Below are 19,255 nucleotides of genomic sequence, written 5' to 3'. Positions count from 1 at the left end.
GTTGCTACAACACTGGACCTACATCACGCAGGGTCCTTAGGGGGAAAGGGTCAGCTGATAACAAGAACAGGCTGTCAGAACAAACCACATTTGAGCTTTACTCTTCAATCATCAGTTGTGATATCCATAAACAAGCCTGCACTCTCCCAACAAAGCTGTTATTATGAGCTACAGTCACATTCTGAAGTTAATCGACTTCTCACTGTCGTGTGATGGAGTGCATCTCTGGCGTCAGACTCGTATAAGTTGTTTCAGGAACTCTTCCATGGGTCAGTTCAGACTGAATGGCTAATATGATCACTTAGTTGAAGACTTGTCGAGACAAAGCGACAAGCTCGCCATGAAGAATCCGAGGCGTTCGATTGAGGCGTCAAGACTTTGACTTACAGGGGTCGGCCCTAATCAATACTTATCACAATATGGCAAATGAATCCTTGATAACAGCATTTCAGCTAAAAGGCTAATGATTTAGTGCCATGCAAAACAGACATTTGGAAATACAATGAAAAAATGGTTCACTTTCTAAAACACAAGAACTCCAACTAAATTTACTCTAAAACTAAAGATATATTATTAAATGCAAGGAAATTAAAGAGAGTTACACATTAGGAATCTTTCTAGTCATAAAATAAACTTTTATGACCCAGTTTTAATCCCAGGCCCTACATTTGTAGCACAAAAAAACATATAGATGCTGCTGTTGATAATTCACAGAGGGACTTTGCAAATATCAAGCACAATGTAATGAGTAATAAGGCGTTTTAACTTTACATAAATGGCAACATCATAGTAGTGCTTGATTAAACTAAAAAAAACTCCTTACATAATCCAAAGCAAGACGAGGAGAGAGCTTCTACTTTTGGGATTCACACATCGCTGGCAAGCAGGTCTTTTTAGTCAGTGAGATCTAAACAGGATTACTTTGTGCTACAGCAGTTTGTAGAGCAAAGGAGTGTTTCAGAACATAATCACCCGATTCATCAAAGCCCAGCTTTGCACTGCCTTCTCCGCTGTGCATTTTCCCCATCATTAGCCCGGCACAGGCACAGTATCTGTGAAGAATAGAAGTTCCTTTATTTTTGACCTGGGGTTGTCTCTAAGTAATAGACAAGCTGTGGGATTTGAACTCGTGCTTTTTCTTCAGAAAAGGTGCCTCATTTGCTTTCACCCTTTGTTGACCTCCATGTTTGAGTTTTACACTATTTATGAGGAACTGCAAATTATTATGCATATAAATGATCGCCACTGAAAATCCAGTTGTAATGAGATATATATGAATGCTTCTTTAGAGCAACACAACATTTCTTTCTTTCTGTTTTTTGTACACGTGACACAGCATCAACCAGAGGGCTGTTTCAGATTCATAAAAAATATTATTAAAGCAAAGGGTTTTTAAAACAAAATTAAAGTTCGCTTAACTTTTTTCCTAAATTAGCCCCAGCAGTAACACCATTGCACTATAAGCATTGTTAGTTTTGGCAGAACGCATTTATTCGAGCTGAGATGTTTATGAATAACTTAAGGTCACTTCATACTTTCAAATCTATCCCCGATTCAGTGTGTGTGCATCGGGATTTTATAATTAAAGTGCTCTGGTCTTTCACACAGAATCACTCATGTGTTATTCATGGCAAATGATTACAAAATTCAATATAAGTGTGCTTTCAAGTGACAGAAGGACAGCAATTTTCAGTGGTATGTTATCTCTTCTCTTCCCCAAAAATGCTTCATGTTTCTGAAAATTAAAAGAGTCCGACCTTCCTCCCACGTGACCTCTGCTTTATTTAAAAGAATCAGAGCGACTGATTGGTTAAAAATAAAAATAAAACAACTGCGCTTTGACGCAAGCTGCAAAGAGTCTCAAGCGTCCTTTTTTTGACAGGAGACAAAAGTTGCTAAATGAGATTCGTTTCATAGAGAGACAGACAGATAGATCTATCCATCCATACCTGCCACGTATTCAAGGCTGTGAGTGCCAATGGGTATCTTATTAATTAAACAAAGCGAAATGTCAGCTTGATCACATATTCATCAAACAGGTTTTTGAGGGAAGTGCTAATCATATATATGTTTTTCTTATGGCAATTAACACAGCGGACATTGTTAAGGCTAAATGGCTATTAGCATAAAAGATTCTAAAATGATCCCATGCATTTGCAGATAAAGACTTCAGCCACAGTGAGTATTTATGGATTTCTTTTTAGCACCAGCACTGCTTTGTCCCTGGTCATTATAGACGCTCCATCAGTGTTCACTAATTAGGAGGGCGCCTTTCTTTACAGACGACAAGGGAAGGGACACAAGAGGGAGGTTTGGAAATTAATCATTGAGGTTTATTAATGAGGGGGTATCGGCCCTGTGTGGCCCAAGAACAATATGAAAAGGAGCGATCAGAGGCTAGCTCCATCCATCACTCTGGGAAGTGCGTGGAAGCCACCAGCAGAGTAAAGCTTTCAGAGGCTTTCAGAGGCAATCTTTAATGCGGGCACAAGTGAAGAAAGGAAAATCATTAACTGAAATAGCATATTAGCTGGACCTGATCCAATATTAACATTTGCTATTGTTTCTGTTTGAAAGCTCCGGCTTTTCATCACCGCTTCCTACAAATTTGATGGCGCTGCTTTACTTCGACTAGCAAATTAAGGAGAGATTCACCGATCGACCAGGAACAGCAAATGGAAGGTTTTCAGCAGGGTTATTATTCAGTTATCTGTTGAATTTATAAACATACTGGAAAATGATGAAAGTGCCTGACATTTGTTTTGCTATATGAATCTGTTCCGCCTGCTTTTGTTTAACAAGGTAAAAAATTTCAGCTAAAGGTGCGTGCACAGATCTCACTTCTATTTCATTGTTTGTAGCTCTTTCCAATAGCACTGCACTTTATTTTCAGGTGTTTTTGTAAGAGAAGGTTGTGTAAATTACTGCAATTTAGAGAAAGAAACAATTGAAGGGATGGGCAATAGAAATTTTGCTACTGTCAGGGGGACTGTTGCTCAAGAGGTAGAGTGGGCTGTTTACAAATCAGCATGTCAGTGATTTGTTCCCAAGCTTCTCCAGTCAGCATTTCAAAATATCCTTGGGGCGTTGATACTGAACCCTGAGTTGCCTTTGATGCATCCATCAGAGTACAAGCAAACCTTACACGAAGGTATAGAAAGAGTGCTTATACGTGTGTGAATGGGTGAATGATGCTTGTAGAGTGTTTTGAGTATTCAGTTAGAGCAAGAAAGCATTCTATGAGTATCCTTCACGATACATGGTTTTTCTGCACACTGCAGTGTAATGTGACTTAAACATAAGTCCCAGTTGTTGTGGATTTTTATAGGTGATGCACGATGATTTAGAATTACACTTAAATTCATCCCAGTCAGGCATGTGTGCCAACTGTAAATTCCCACTCTAATTATTATTGGTCAACATCAGCATTTTGGTAAGTTTGATTATCCTCCTGGGATTTAAAAGCCACTGAATTAGCTCAGTGTGTAATTCCACAATTCAGAAAGGATAGAAGGACGGTGACAGCACTAAAACCAGTGTGACCACTTTAAAAAAAAATAAAGCCATTAGGGAAGAAAGATGGTATAAATGCAAATTTAAAGTTTTGGATTGTATTTAAGTTCTTAAAAGCAGCTTAGCTGCAGATTACTAGTAATGGAAAATGTTCCAAATAGGGGGGAAAAGGAAAAAGTGGAACACAGTCCCCTCTGACATTCCAGTGAGGTCAAGCGAACCCAACATGGAAACGATGACTCATAGTGGGCTTCAGCCAAACCGCCTTGACCAGCTCCCAGATTTTACTCAGAGGATAAAGTCAAGCCTCCTTCCAGGAAGCAGCCAGTAAAACCAGGAGACAGTGGTTGTGTGTTGGAGGTGTCTGTGGATACAGTCATCAGCACTGGCAAGTCCTGCATGATGCTCACAGGGCCAAATAGGTCACTGGTTATTATGTTAGCACGAAGGTTTTACAGCACTAATCTTAGGGCTGTGTAGCAAAAACTGTAACAAATCTTTTTTTAAAAAGCATTTTTATATTTTATAGTTGAGCTGTGGAGCGGGCCAACACTGGTATTTCTGATTTTTCAAGGTCAGATTGGACAAGCAGATTTCTAGCTGGAAGGTTTCCATTCCAAACCCCTGACCAACAGGAACAATCTTAGCAGGGAAAGTGGATGTTTTTCCTCCCTCCCCCAGTGACTACCCTCAAACTGGCCTTTACATAGACACTTAACCCCAGTTTGTCCCTGTGATGCAGCCCTGTGGCCAACAGCAGAGGACTGTGACTATGCCGGGCTGCTCCCAGCTGTGAAAGCTGTCGAATGAGTGGGCATGTAGCCTCTCTCCATAGATAAGGTACAACAAATTAGAAAACAAGGTTAGCAGATGCCTCTGAATGCTAACCACGTTCTGTTTTCAAAGGGTGACCTAGATCACCCTAGATGGGTTTTTATAAGCTCAAAATGGGACTGAGCAAGGACTTGGACTTTCAAAGGATGAAAAAAAAAACAGTCCCTTTAATCTTCTATAATGAATTTCTAAAGGAATAGCGATATCAAGAGAATTCAAAATCAGAAAGAGAATCTGACATTTAACCTCTACTTTCATTTTAGAGCATAATTCAACTTTTTGTGAAGCAGGTCTTGTGAGAGAAAAGCTGATACTTGAGCTGGAAATAGCAGTCAACAATGGCAATCTAACCGTACAGTTGTGAACAGTTTACTTCAAGTGAAGTTGTCCAACAGCTTTATCAAAATGAAATGTGCCGATTGTACATTTTAAATCATTGGGACTTGTGGGTCTTAAAAAAAACATATTTTCATGCAAAGATAATAAAGTAGTGCAACATGTCCTGACTCGTTTTGTAAAGTGAAAAACTTCAACCTTTAAAAAATTGCATGTCTCATTCTCAATAACCACTTGCAGTGCAAAGTGGAAACGATTTGATTTAAAGAAGTTTCTAGCACTTTCTTCTTGTATTAGTGAAGATCATTCGTGTATGTATTATTGTAGGGTCTGCCTTACAATATAAAGCGCCTTGAGGCGACTGCTGTTGTGATAATGTGCTGTATAAATAAGACTTGAATAGAATTGAATTGAATTGCAATGGGGAGAAATGTTGGGCAATTTGGTGCAAAAAGGAAAATGGGGGGGAAAGGTGCAGCAACTTACTGAAATGTGCAAATATAAAAGGAAAGAGCCTATAAGGCAAAATCAGAGTTTGTACAGCTCTAAGGAGCTGGACAGTCAGTGTCTGGTATGGCCACCTTTGTTCTTTAACACAGCCTGTGCTGTCCTGGGAAAGCTTTCTTGTCATTTTGTTTAATTAGTCTAACAGTTAGACTCTCACTGTCTTTTGTTCTGTGCAGTCAAGATCTTAGACTGTTTCATTAATGTTGAGGTCCAGACTCTGGGGAGGCCGACCTGTGACTGTTGTACCTCTTCTACTGACAACAATTTGAAACAAACATTTTAAATTGTTGGATTACATTTTAAATTTGAAAACATCACCTGATCAGACCTGTTGATTTTCAGTCCATTTAAAAAACATCTATAATTTAGCACACCTCGGCCTTTTCTTCTTGGTGTGCTCCTATAAGAACAGTTTGATAGAAGGCCTTCTATTGAAACCTTTTCTGCCAGATGCAGAAAGGCCATTGTTTCATCTCACTCCACTTGTCCAGTTTCCTCAAAAGTTTCAAAGACATGCTGTACACCATGCAGGGATATGCAGTTTGGTTGTTTGGGAATTACCTTATTGATATAAAATACTATTTTATCAAACTGTTATCTTTTTGCTAGAGAAATTTGTTCACGTGTCTTTAGTAGATTCAGCCAAAGAAATGGGAGCAATGATGTGTATTTGTGGCAGGCTCCTAGCTGGAAAGCACCTAAACATACATTTTCTATCTGTTATGTGTCGACCCAACACAATTTTTACATTTTTAAGACGTGCCTTTCAGTTTACATCAGTTTGGTTTAGCCAGACTTTATCCAGTTCAGATTATGGAGTGGATAATAACTCACCTCCTGAGGTTTGGATAGAGTTTTGCATTACTTGTGGAGGTTTGTTTGTTTTTCTAATTAATTAATTTTTTTCTGCAGAACATCCAGGTGTTCATTCTCTTTTTTAGGAGAGCAATGGTGTAATTTGTTGTTTTGTTCCATTAACACCATCAGTTTTCTGCTAGTAGTGTGGACAGATATAATCAAAGTCCAGGGAGTTACCCTTGGGTTCTTCTTTCTCTTTCCGACTGAGGTGTGCTTTTTTGTGCGATTTCTGCAGGACACCCACTCCTAGGGCAAGCAGCAGTAGTTCTGAGTTTGATCAGCTTGTGGACATTCTGTCAACAAAACAAATGAGAGAATCAATAAATACCTTTGGAAATGCTTCTGTTGCCATTACCAGCTTCATGCATCTCTAAAGTCCTTCTCCTCAAGGTCCTACGAAAGTTGTTGTGAGGTATGGGTTCACCCCCAATCAGTCTTTGGGAGAAAAGCAAACTTTAACACTAACCACACACTTTGTATGCCTTTACTTACAGAGGGCACCTCTACAAACCACACTTGCAGTCTCATTTCCCTAATTTTAACTTCTGGGGAAGAGTTAACATGGTGGGCTTTTTGTAGTCTGATTGCTCAGCTTGCTCATGCGTAGTCAAGTACAACGGTTCTGTTTTCTTAGTCAGATTGTGTTTGTAATGACTAAGATGAAGCTCAGCAACAGTGTATGAGATTTGCTGGTAATTCTAAAGGGTTCACAAACCTTTTTCTTTTTTTGAACTTGACTCAGAAATATAGAAAGATTTAAATTAGAAGAGTTTTGCACAGTGTGAGACATGATGCAAACTGTGGTCTTTAAGGCCCAAGAATTCAACCTAATCACTCTCCAGCCTCTTCTTTCAGAGCTTTTGCAGTCTATAACAGCTTCACGCTACTTGCACACCCACAAGAGATCCTTGTCAGGAAATGTAAACAGTCCTTGTCCTGCCTTTGTTCGAAACTGTTCTCACATCACGACTTGTCTGCAATTACCTGCTTCATCCTGAGCGAACATCTCTTCATCTCTTGTCTCCTCCGCGTCTGTTTGAATGGCGTCCTTGTCCTTTCTCGCTGCGATGGTGTCAAGTCTTTCCTTTCATTTGCAGTCTGTTGGATTTTCAGGTTTGCTTTGAGGAAGCGTGTGTGTAACTAAGACATATCTGTTTCATGTTGTTAATATGCATTATTTCTAAGTTTATTACATTGGTTCTCCTTTGTCTCTGTCTGTACATAGACCAGCCTTCTCTTGCTCCTTTTTATCTTTTGCTGTTTAAAGGTGTTTTCTGTGACTGGGCATCCATGGATGGGGACGCCGTCTTTTGCATTGGCGCTTAAGAGGTAAATCTGCAATTTGGGATATAACGTGAAAACCAAACACTATCTGTGAAATAAATATCACAAATAATATCCAGGATATACACTGGGCCTGTCTGTAATTTAATGTGTTTCATCACAGTTCATTGTTTCCAAGTATTTCCAATCAGTAGCTACCTGAGGAAACTTATAAGTAATCAGCCATAGCTGCCGTATGTGTTGAGCCTGGATTCATCATTAGCCTGCAGTGGATGAACAGAGGCAGCTGTCATTAATGACTGTTCAAACAGCTTAATTAAACATGATATTTAATATGTAACAAGCAGCCATATGCCTGGATTCTCTCAGATTATATGTTATAGGTTAGTGGGAGAACACTTTTTGCTCTTCTGTGGGAAACTTCAGTCTTTTGAACATAATATCAGTGTAGAAGTAAATGTGTGCATCTGAAAAAAAGGAAAGGTTTGAACTAAAGTATTGGATATTTATTAAATATATACCCACGGCTTTTATTTCTGAACTCGTCTAATGACATCTTGGTGAATCTTTTTTCATTATTGTTTCCACTGCCGGCTTTATTGCAGCGCACTGCATGGCAACAAATTATTACCAGTGCATACACCTTGGTGATCAAGACAGTGATAGATGATTTTTTTTCCCGCTTTGTAATTTTTTTCTGGTAGCGTGAATTATTTCCTGCTAATACAGCTTTTAAAGAAAGGACTATGTCAAAGTTCAAATAATAAACCTTAATTAGAGATCTTCCTCTGGATCCTGAAACTAAATTACAAATAGAGTTGACATACAGAAGACACGTTATGCTTTTTTCTGTATGTTTAAGTGGAATTTCCAAAGCAAACATGTAAGTTTATTACACGAAAGCAGGACAAATGTATACAAATTTCTCTTTTCCACTTGAATATAACATCCATCCTACATTACTGCCCTACCCTTTTACAAAGAAAGTACTTTTCACAATCATTTTTAAATTGATGTATTGTGATGTATTAGAATATGTTGGAATAGCAGCTCCTCTGCACAATCTTCAGCAGAAAACGTTATAAGCAACTTTTCACTTTCGTCATGTCTGTCCTAAAGGGATTACTGGTGTTTTATTTGAAGAAAACTTGCAAAGCCACATCCTCTAGGTTTAGCTTCCTTTTTTCTTTTGCAAGTGATAATAACAGTAACACCTCATCTAGAATTATAAATTAGGTGAGGTGGCAGGTGACAGTCCTTGTCTGCTGCTTAGTGCTTGGAAATGTATAATTAGTCTAAAAGCTTTGATCTGCTTTTGAGCTTTCAATCTGCTTACTGTTGGAAATGTACTGTAACTGTTATATCTCATTTACAGGTGGATACAAGTATAAAATTGGCACAAATACCTTTCTATAATGACTTTTCTGATGAAGCCCATTAGTCATTTGAAAACTCAAGGTGGTAGCCATTTTCACATGGCTGTAGACAAAGGCAACAAAATAGAGTTTCTTCACATAGAGTAAAGATGAAGTAGTAGTTACCATGCTGAATGATCTTAGTGTTAAATAATACACGTTCAGTCTGAAAGTACTTTTTTTTTTTCATTTTGTTTAATACAGTAATTTGCAAAGGGGGTTGTGGGGTGCAGGAAAACATGTCATTTAAAAAATATCTACATTTTGCTTTAGTCACGTCTCTTCTATGGATTCCTTACACTCAAAAAACCCATGAAATCCCAAAGGTGTTCTAAGGTTGAGGTCACAATTCTGTGCAGGGTAGTGTAAGTTCTTTCACATCAAACTCGCTCAACCATGTCTTTATCGACTTTGTTTTGCACTGGTGTGTAGTCATGTTAGAACAGGAGAGGACATTCCCAAACTGTTCCCGCAAAATGCTGAAGCATTAATAATTTCTCGCACTGGAACTAAGGGGTTGAACTCCTCAAAAACAACCCCATACATAAGCCCCTCTCCACCAAACTTTAAACTTTGCAAACTGCAGTTAGAAAAGTGCTGTTCTCCTGGCAACCATCAAACCAGACTCATCCATCGGGTTGCCAGAGAGCACATCTCCACTGCTCTAGAGTCGAGAGGCAGTGTGCTTTACAGCGTTGAATCTGACACTTTGCGTTGCACTTGGTGATATAAGGCTTCGATGCAGCTGGTTGGCCATGGAAACCAATTCTATGAAGCTCTGTAATCTGAAGGCCACATCTGAGTTTCTGTTGTCCAGAATCACTTTCAATTGTTATAATACCACTAACAGCTAACAGTGGAATATTTAGTAGTGAGTAAATTTAACACCTGGACTTGTTGCACAGGTGGCATCTTACCACCATACTAGGCTGAAATTCACCGACCTCCTGAGAGCGACCCATTCTTTCACAACTGTTTGTAGAAGTCTACATGCCCAGCTGTTTGATTTTATACATCTGCGAGTGTGGAAGTGACTGGAACACCTGAAATCAATGATTTGGATGGATGAGTGAATACTTTTGGCAATCTCATATATTTCAGCTGCATTTTATTCAAAATTATTGCTTTGTGCTTACTGAGAATGAAGAATCTTTTTATATATATATAATACAACAATACAATCTTAGAATAGCATGCCTATTATTCAGAAGTGGTTTCATCCCCAGCACTTGCGTTCCTATGCTGAAGTCTTCTTAGCAAGATACTGAACCACAAATACCCCTGATGCTCCCATCTGGAATTTGCAAACGTGCATACATTTTTAAAAATATATCTGTGGATGCAGCTTGCCGGATAAGAAGTAATATCAGTGCTAGGCAAGAATAAAAGAGGTGCTATGTAAATTAGAGTCTGTTTCTCATTGCACTGAACTGAGAGAGGGCGGAACACAGAGAACGCTAACTAACTTTACAAACTCAGTTAACAAGTTTAACAAATAACAGAGTGGTGAATCTGAGAGAGTAATCATTGCATCAAATTCATTAAATACACCAAGCACCTGAAATTAATTTAATTGAACTGGAAGAAATATGACTGTGCATGAATGTTACATGTTTGAACCTTGGTATATGTATCATAGTGCTGTAAAAGTGCTCTCAACCACTATTCAGCTGGAATTGTCATCAGGCCTTTGGTGCACATGAAACACACACTATGTTTCGATGCAGTTGTTTTGAGGTTTTTTGTTATAAATGAATGACCAAAAGTATTTAAGACTAAAGTAAAACCTATTAAATGTATCCTGGGATTTAAATTTTTTAATAAAAAGATAAAAATGGTGGTCAAACTAGAAAATAATAATAATAATAATTGAAATGGTCAAAATTTGGCTGCACAATTTGTCCAATTAATAACTCCAGAAGGATATAACATTTGGTGCCTGTGGCCACATTTACAGCCTCAGCTACATTTAAAGAAATCAAAAATCAAAGAAAAGCAATGAGAATCATCAATTATGTAAAAGCGAAGGAAAGTAAAGAAGCTAAACGAAAACCAAGAAGCTAAAAGACACTGAAATGTGACCTGTATCTACATAGATCTGATGTAGATCATGAGAGTCAAACATTTACACAGTGGTTATTAGTACAGCTGTAATATTCGTACACGCTGTGGAACTGTGAGCGAATGGCAATAACTGACAGCTGAAATGATCATGTGTACATGATTAGATTAACAATGCCTTTCTTCTTCTGTCACTGTCTGTTATCACTGCTAACGTTGTAGAGAGCAGTCTTCACATGCTATTACATTCTTGAGGAGCTGCAGTAAAACAGCAGATTACAGTGAGTACATGCTAGCACTATTAAATGCCTCACAATGTACACAAGACAAAAACAAGAACGTTGATTCATTAATAAGAAATGTGACTTGTTTATTTATATTTATACATATTCTGATGCACTGACTGAATTTTCAGTGCTCCGGGTGTGCTTTAAAATAACTGATCCTCAACATCGGTAACTTCTGTATTTGCAGATCACTTATCATCCAAACCCTCGTAAAATCGAAATAAATAAACAAATAAACCTGCATCTCCATCATGTCACTGTGACAATAAGCCAAACAGACACACTTCACTATCACTGTATCTGGATTCAGGCATTGGAACAGCAAGACCGCAACATCACCGAGAAGTGATGTCTGACATTAGAGCATTGCTCTCTGTGATGAAGTGAGTGATGTCCTCATTGAAAAATAATAATGATAATAATAATAAAACATGTTGAAGAAAAATAGTTCAGAATGCTCTCCTGTCACTAATGACTCATATTCACTGCTGATGGATCAGCTCGGCAAATATGCGGGAATATGAATTATGAGTCAGCGCAACACGTGTTCATGCGTGTTCATGAATTTATGCAGCACATACAGTGTGGCGCTATGATGCTGCATGCATCATAGGAAGCCCTTTGCACAGCCTGTTACTGTATAACGTATGTGGATGTCAGCTCTCAGAAATGCGCACGGAAAATGTGAAAAGGCATTTAATTGAGCAGCTAGCATAAAAGCAGATGACATATGTTAATATGTCAGTTGTTTTTCTGCTTTGTCATTTGTTCTCTTGCACACAAGCCCGGAGCAAATTAAATATGTATTTGAATTATTTGAATTATACATTTGTATCTGCGGAACGCTAAAGCAATGGATGGTGTGGGGATTACCATTCCTAAACTAGTGTTATGTTGAATCAGCTTCATTTAGATACTCTTGAATGATCATGATAATAAATATCTTCCAGGGAAACTCCCACGTCTTAGTGCAATAGTCTTGTTTTAGGTCACTGGATCTCAGTCTCCAGTGTCTCATGATTTTGTCTATAACTTGGAGTGGTGTTGCAGATAATATCTTCAGTGTGTTTCCGGCGTTCATACTGCCCTCTGGTTTGCTAAAGAGCGGGATGTCAATCACAGAGCCTGATGGTATAAATGAGGTCTGACACTGGGCACCAAAAATGCCTGAGCTCCGTGTAGCTCATACACACTTCTTCATTACAGCTTAATTAAGACACTCAAACACAGATGTGGGCTCTGTGGACTGATGCTGTGAAAATGCTCTGTTAAATATACTCAGAGGAATTATTTCGCTGTAAGAGGGACACGGCGGCTTTGTCCCTTTTGTATGCATCTGCCAAAACGTGTATATCAGAACAAATAGAAAGCTGCTGCAGCTGATAATTGTGAGATTCAGCTACACCGGGTCTGATGATCTCTCACGTCTCTAGGTTGTGGCAAAAGGACGCCGCAGTGTGATGTTGCGTATCATTACACTAATCTAATCCCCAGCTGAAATATAATTTGTGCAAAAAAAAAAGAAGAAGAAGAAAAGAGGTTATTATATGTGTCCCACACATCTAATGCATCCTAAATAAAGCATGAACTGAAAAGATATGCCTTAATTTTCTTTTGCACAGTGTGAGAATTCATGCGCAGGCACATACTGAGCCGCTGTGGAAAGCAACATACCAATTATTGGTGCCGATATCATGCGACGGGGAGGCAAGGGTGAGTCGATCATAGCTAATCTAGTTCATCACAAGGGGGCTCCTCTGTGGGGCTTCCTTGATCAGATGCGAGTGCTTCGTGGCAGGACCTGGATTTAGTGAGGCCTGTCGGGGCAGGAGAATGTGAATTACGGCTCAATGTTCCTCGACAGTGCTGAGCCGGTGGCTTCATCTGTTCTGACAGGCTCTTGACTGTGTGTGATGATGAGAGACAGCTCCGGGTTGGTGCTTTGCACCGGCTCTTCAGCTGACAATGTGAATTATGGAGACCCAAAGGAGCAAGAGCATGCATCAGCAGACCCCCACTCCTATTAATCCTTCCCCCAAAGGTTTCGCTGCAGAGACCCCAGAAATATCCCACACACACATACACAATAGGTACGAGTGCATTTTAAATCCCCCCCGCCAACACCACCTCCTATGCATTTTTTAATAGATTCTATGTTTTTATTTATGTTTATTTATGTCTTATTTGCAATATAAATATGTAAGCACACAATCATGGACTACATATAAAAGATGTAATCCACTGGTTAGTGAAGTGCTACTGAAGCCTCGAACTGAACGTTTTCACCATCGGCGTCTTGTAGTTTTGAAGCTGGATGTGACAAGAAAAGGCAGACCTGACTGAGAAAATCAGTGGCACAGTAGCTCATACTGTATGCTACTGTCCTGTCAACGTAAGTATATAAATGGGTCTTTCTGACTGAATCATGAGACTAGACTTACCAGAATTACCATCATATTGTATTCGGTACCAAACGACTCACGGACCGGTACCGGTCCGAGGCCCGGGGGTTGGGGACCGCTGCGCTAGGTGACAAATCGTCAGCATGTTACGCTTCCGGGCACTCAACACAAATGACGAGATCGAAAAAAATGAGGGAACATGAGAACCGTTTGGAATCAATCTACACATGTTCATGGATTCAAGAAGTGGGTAGAACTCATATTTTGAGTTAGCTTTTCTTTTATAGTGGAATTAAACCCAGTGACTTTTCTTAAAGTCTTCATACTTGAAGATTATTGATACTTGGAGCAACTCTCAAACTCTCACACCAGCGTTTTCTTTAAGACACATGCGGAAATGGAAAACTGTCAGAAACTAAAACATGCTGCCTTTCAAATGAAGGCCTACACACTCTTCCTGGCATTTTGTTTTAACAGCTTTTCTATTTGGCTGTTGGGGTGGATACTAACTCCACACTAATGCCACTCTTAGATGTTTCACTGGTGACCTGGTGGATGTTGAGAAGCCCAGCTCCTTCCACCAGATTTTAACATCAATCTCACAAACTCACCACAGAAATTGATGGTACAGTATCTGTAGCCTAGTCTTATTTAACAGTGTACATCATGTGTTTCAGTTTATTTCAAAATCCATTAAAGCAGCAGTCTCGTGGTTCTGTCCATTCCCAGAACCCTAAATTGAGCCTCTGTTGAAGGAGATATGAAAATTGAGCCATTTGAGAGAAAAGCTCAAATCCTGTTGCGTGTTCAGTGCTAATCCTCCCTTTGGACTGTAAATGCACCATAGAGCTTAGAAAAACACCACCCGGGCTGAACCGTGATGTACAATCTCCAGGAGACAATGGAACTGGTGAGTGTGTTTTCTCATCTCATGTCTCTGCCAAGTTCACATACCCACACACACACACACACACACACACACACACACACTCTCTCTTTTGCCAACTGCATCCCTTCCCCCGCCCCCGGCCCTCACAACCCACCCACCATTGCAAATAACTGTTATATGATAGATTTCGATGCTGGGAGGTATTGGTAAGAACATATAGAAAACAAACAAACCTTATAGGAAGCATCTTGCACTCGGGAACTGCTGAGTGAGGCGGTGAGTAATTGTGGCCAAGATGATGTTTGCTCTTATCGGATATAAAATAGATCCATTGTATATATTGAAATGAAAGTTAATTGAAAGATAATGTGAAAGTTAATGGATGCTGTATTACAATACTGGGAACCCTTTAGCAGCTTGCAACAGTAAATCTGACCAGCGCTGCAATTGAGACTATCCTGTTGCACACATGCTGGCGGCTAATCTTATTACTTAGAAAGAGCAGTCTCCACTGTTGGCATGTTGTCTAAGGTTACCCCCTCCCTCCTCTTCTTCATCCTCCTCCTCCTCCTCGGAGCACACACAGAATGTGTTACTGTTGAATATATCCATTTCACTTTCAGTACATTTGTACGTGTCGATAGAGATCTTTGCTCGACTCTAATGAAGGCTGCCATTGATTTTATATTCCGGGCATGCTGTGTTTTCCAAGATGTCAGATCAGGATGTTCCAGCATTAAAATGGATATTGTTGCACTAATCAGAGCAACAACAATTTTGTGTGAACAATTGCTAGCTGACTGGAATTTGTAAAGTCTGTGGATTTTCTTACGCTGGCTTTCACACTGGCTACATGTTAGTTTAAAAGTTGGAGCGAAGCTTTTTAACCCCCCCAAACATTACAAATATGCATATCTCCATTTTTTCCTCTCATCCTCTCATTGTTTTGTTGTGTGTTGTTCTGAGGCAGTATTTGCTTAGTGTCGGGCACAATAAATTTCCTGCAGGAGAATTGTGTAGTCATATCATCGGGTTTAACCTCTGCTCAATCGAATAAGTTTCTGCACCAGGATGGACACATTATTGAATTGACAGCTGTGCATCACTTCCAGCCAAACTTCCTACTTTTATACACCATTATATGCATTTGATTCCAACAAAATTTCATTACTTTAATATCACTCACATATCTTCCACTCAGTGTTTTCACACAACATCAGCATCATTTTTCATTATCCACCACTACTTGGAGGTCCTCCACCCGACTCATAAATACTGCCAAGTATTCAATTGCTGTCAGTCCGTCCGCTGCCTTATAAATATATTGCCACTACAGCACAGGGTCACACGATTCAGAGGGAGTGCTCAGAATCTCAGGTGGATTTCCCTGTGAGCGAGGAAGAGTGTGATTGCTGCGGCTCCTGATACACCGACACAGGATTCTCTTGCTCCGGGGTGATCTGTGCAGTAGTCTCACAGATGCCACCCACCAGCCTTAAACATGTAACTCGGATGAATTATTAAGACTTTAGCAAAAGCAGAGGGGGGATACAAGCAATGTGCAGTCACAACAGGTCTGGCTAGTGAGCTAGTTTGGTTTGACAGAGGAGCAACAACACAGGTGTTCCTTGAGCCCTGGCATTTAAAAACTGTGTATAAACTACATATAAATGGCTTATTTCGCACCCACAGAATAGGGCAAATAAAAGACAATTTGAAATATGCATTTAATACTTTCTGTGGTGCACAAGAAAACCCAACCCAGGATAATCCTTTCCAGCTCTATGCTTTTACATATGGGCTCTGCTGATTTGTCATTCTCACACTGGGATTTGTGCAGCCCATCGGTTCATGTACTTTACATGAAATTAGCTCCCTTCATTTTATGACCTCTTTCCCCTTAAGCCAACTTTCTTCTGATCAGCTGCTCAGTGTAAGCAGGTTTAAACAGCAGGTGAGTGACCCTATGATGTTGTTTTGTTCCATCCTTCTCATATCTTCAAGTTAAACCAAAACCAGGAGCAGTTCAGAGGTAGAGGGAGTTGTCTGCAGAGGGTCTACACTCCCTGTAGACTGATTCACTCTGATGTTTGACTTCCTGCCTTTCTTACCAGCCATGGGGAGCTTGACGGCTTCTATAGGACACAGGACTGATGCTGTATTAAGTGACATGGGGCAGAGAGCATCTTCAGGTGCACTTCTAAAAGGGCTGTAATGGATTTGTTGGAATTGCCAGCATTTCCTTAAATGCGTGTGATCAGCTCTGGTGGTTGAGGAGGAGAGCTTACAAAAAGATCTGTGTGCATGGGACTACCATCTCAGGAAGATCCCTTATACGTTTTAGGAAGATCCCATCACTGAGATCACACAGATCCAACAGTAGAAAGAGAATGAATGAAGCTGAGTGTGCAGAACACTTTAAATCTCTGTGGGGGTTTTGTGCCATAGAGACTCACTGGTACAAATACTGACTTAATTATGCAATGCAATAAAACATATATTTAACAATACTACAATGATAAAGCATAGATCTTATAGGGATTTTTATCTTCATGCAGTCAAAGCTGCATATGCAAACTTTAGAACCATGAGCTAAATGTAGACTAGCTCTGCATCTCCTAGGCATGCTGATTACGGTTTTAGCTAAACTTGTACACGTATATCTCTTTATAACCAGCATTCTTAATGACCAACTTGAACGGTACTCGTGGTAGTAAGAAAATTGTGATGCAGGTGTTTCCAAACTTCAGTCTTTATTAGGGAATATGCAAGAAACTCTAAGGAGAACATAAAAGCTGTTTAAGTTCATTTATTACCATCAAAAAGCAGCAAAATATGACACGAAAATATTCACTGGTGACTGATTGAGACTGAAAATTAGTCATCATAAATTACATTACTTAAGCTGAGATTTCCACCAACTAAAGGAAAGGCAGGAAGAAGGAAGTGTGTAAAAGTGTTAAAAAGCTTTGCAGTTTATATGTTTTCATTCAGTATGGATGCAAGATAATTTTATGGAGAAAGGCAGCTGTATCTACACCAGCAGACTGGGTCTCAAGTTGTGTTTAGCAGCCAATGAATGTATCAGAAAAATTGGATAATGCACCAGAAAACTGCTTTCTATTCACTGAGATGAAAGTTGCTTGTTGGATGCTCAAAAATCTTCCTCACACTTTTGCATTTTGGGGCACGCAGATCATTAATCACACTCCAGCTGGCTTTTAGCTGGCTGACCTCCTGCTGGCTTTTGCATGGCCATGAATGGGATAAAATAATTTAATCAGGCAGCTCTGGCATGGTCCACTGTGAGTCACATGATGAGCAAGGAAGTTCCAAAGCACCCAACAGCCACTACACTAAAATCATTTCATATTCTAGCTCCGTTAGGGACTTGATTAGCATTTAGGTAGCAAGTAACTTTCCTAGTGTGAAAGACAGCACTCCTCACTCCTCAATGTCACGATTCCACACTGAAAACATGGCAAGGTGTGTGAATGTTAATGCTGACACATTTAAATGTTGTGCCCAAATTAATTCAAGTGAGAGCCAAATGCAGTGCAGTTGCCTCTCTCTGGTGCCCCAAATGGAAGCTGTGTAATCAAGTGAAGACCAAAGACAAAGAGGTCCAGATATCGCCTTTTTTTTCCAGAGACAAAAAAGTGTTGTCCTCCTCAACGCATCATTGCAAATATAGCCATAAAATGACAAATCTCAACATCCACCAGAAGCTTACATGCAAATTACAGACGCTAAACCATATTTCTTTTTGCCTCACTTTCTACCATCCCAACTTTTTTACTTTGCAAACTTAAAACAAATAATGTGCGATACATTGTTCTTTACTTCAACCACACAAAAGAACAAAACATATTTACGATTGTAACCAGACTGCATTTTGTTAGCTCCATTACCTCGCTGCTGAATCTTGTGCTTCAGTGCAGCTGCCATATTGTTACGGGGTGGCCGTGTCTTGGAATGCATATTTAAGGAGGCAGGAGGTCTTTTCACAACATAACTCGCTGAATTTTCAACCAAGCTCACCCTTTAAAAAAAAAGAAGATGCTTAACAGTGAGTGCTTTGGTGTGCTTTGGTACAGTAAGTAAAAAAAAAGAAAAAGGAATTGCCAGAATATGTTTGATGATGAACCCAAGAGAATAAAACTTTTACTTACTCACATTCTGTCCCGCTGAGTATTTTTTCCAAGCACATTTTCACCTAGAAGGCAAATACGATCAAACAGCATTACTAGTACATGCCATGATGATGCAAAGCTTGCAGTGTAAACACCTAAAATCAGTGTACAGTACTGTGCAAAAGTCTTGCAGCATCCCTCATTTCTTTATATTTGCTTCCAAGGAGCTTTCTTGCACCTAGGCATGCAGACTGCTTCTACAAACATTTGTGAAAGAATGGATCACCCTCAGGAGCTCAGTGGTACCGTGATAGGTTGCCACCTGTGTGACCAGACGTGAAATTTCCTCACTACTAAGTATTTCACAGTCGGCTGTTAGTGGTAGGCCATGTAAAATCACAGAGCGGGATCAGCAGATGATGAGTCACATAGTGTGCAGAGGTTTCCAACTTTCTGCAGTCAGTCGTTGAAGGCTTCCAAACCTCTTGTGGCCTTCAGATTAATTTACGAACAGTGCGTAGAGATCTTCAGGGAATGGGTTCCATGGGTGAGCAGTGTTAGGTTTGTATTGTTGATTGTCATTTATGCTTAGAAATATTTACTTATATATGCTTAGAGTTTTGTAATTAGTTGTAGATTGGTAGAGGTTTTGATCCTTGATAGTCTGCAAACTTTGTGTGTATTAGACAGCACTTTGGGAGCATGAGAGGTCATACCGTGTCTTATTGTTTTATGG

This window comes from Pundamilia nyererei, unplaced genomic scaffold, assembly GCF_000239375.1.
Source record: "Pundamilia nyererei isolate P.nyererei 1_Seehausen unplaced genomic scaffold, PunNye1.0 scaffold00021, whole genome shotgun sequence".
Classification (NCBI taxonomy): Eukaryota; Metazoa; Chordata; class Actinopteri; order Cichliformes; family Cichlidae; genus Pundamilia; species Pundamilia nyererei.
The sequence above is the reverse complement of the archived record's forward strand: the minus strand, read 5'-3'. Positions refer to the sequence as shown.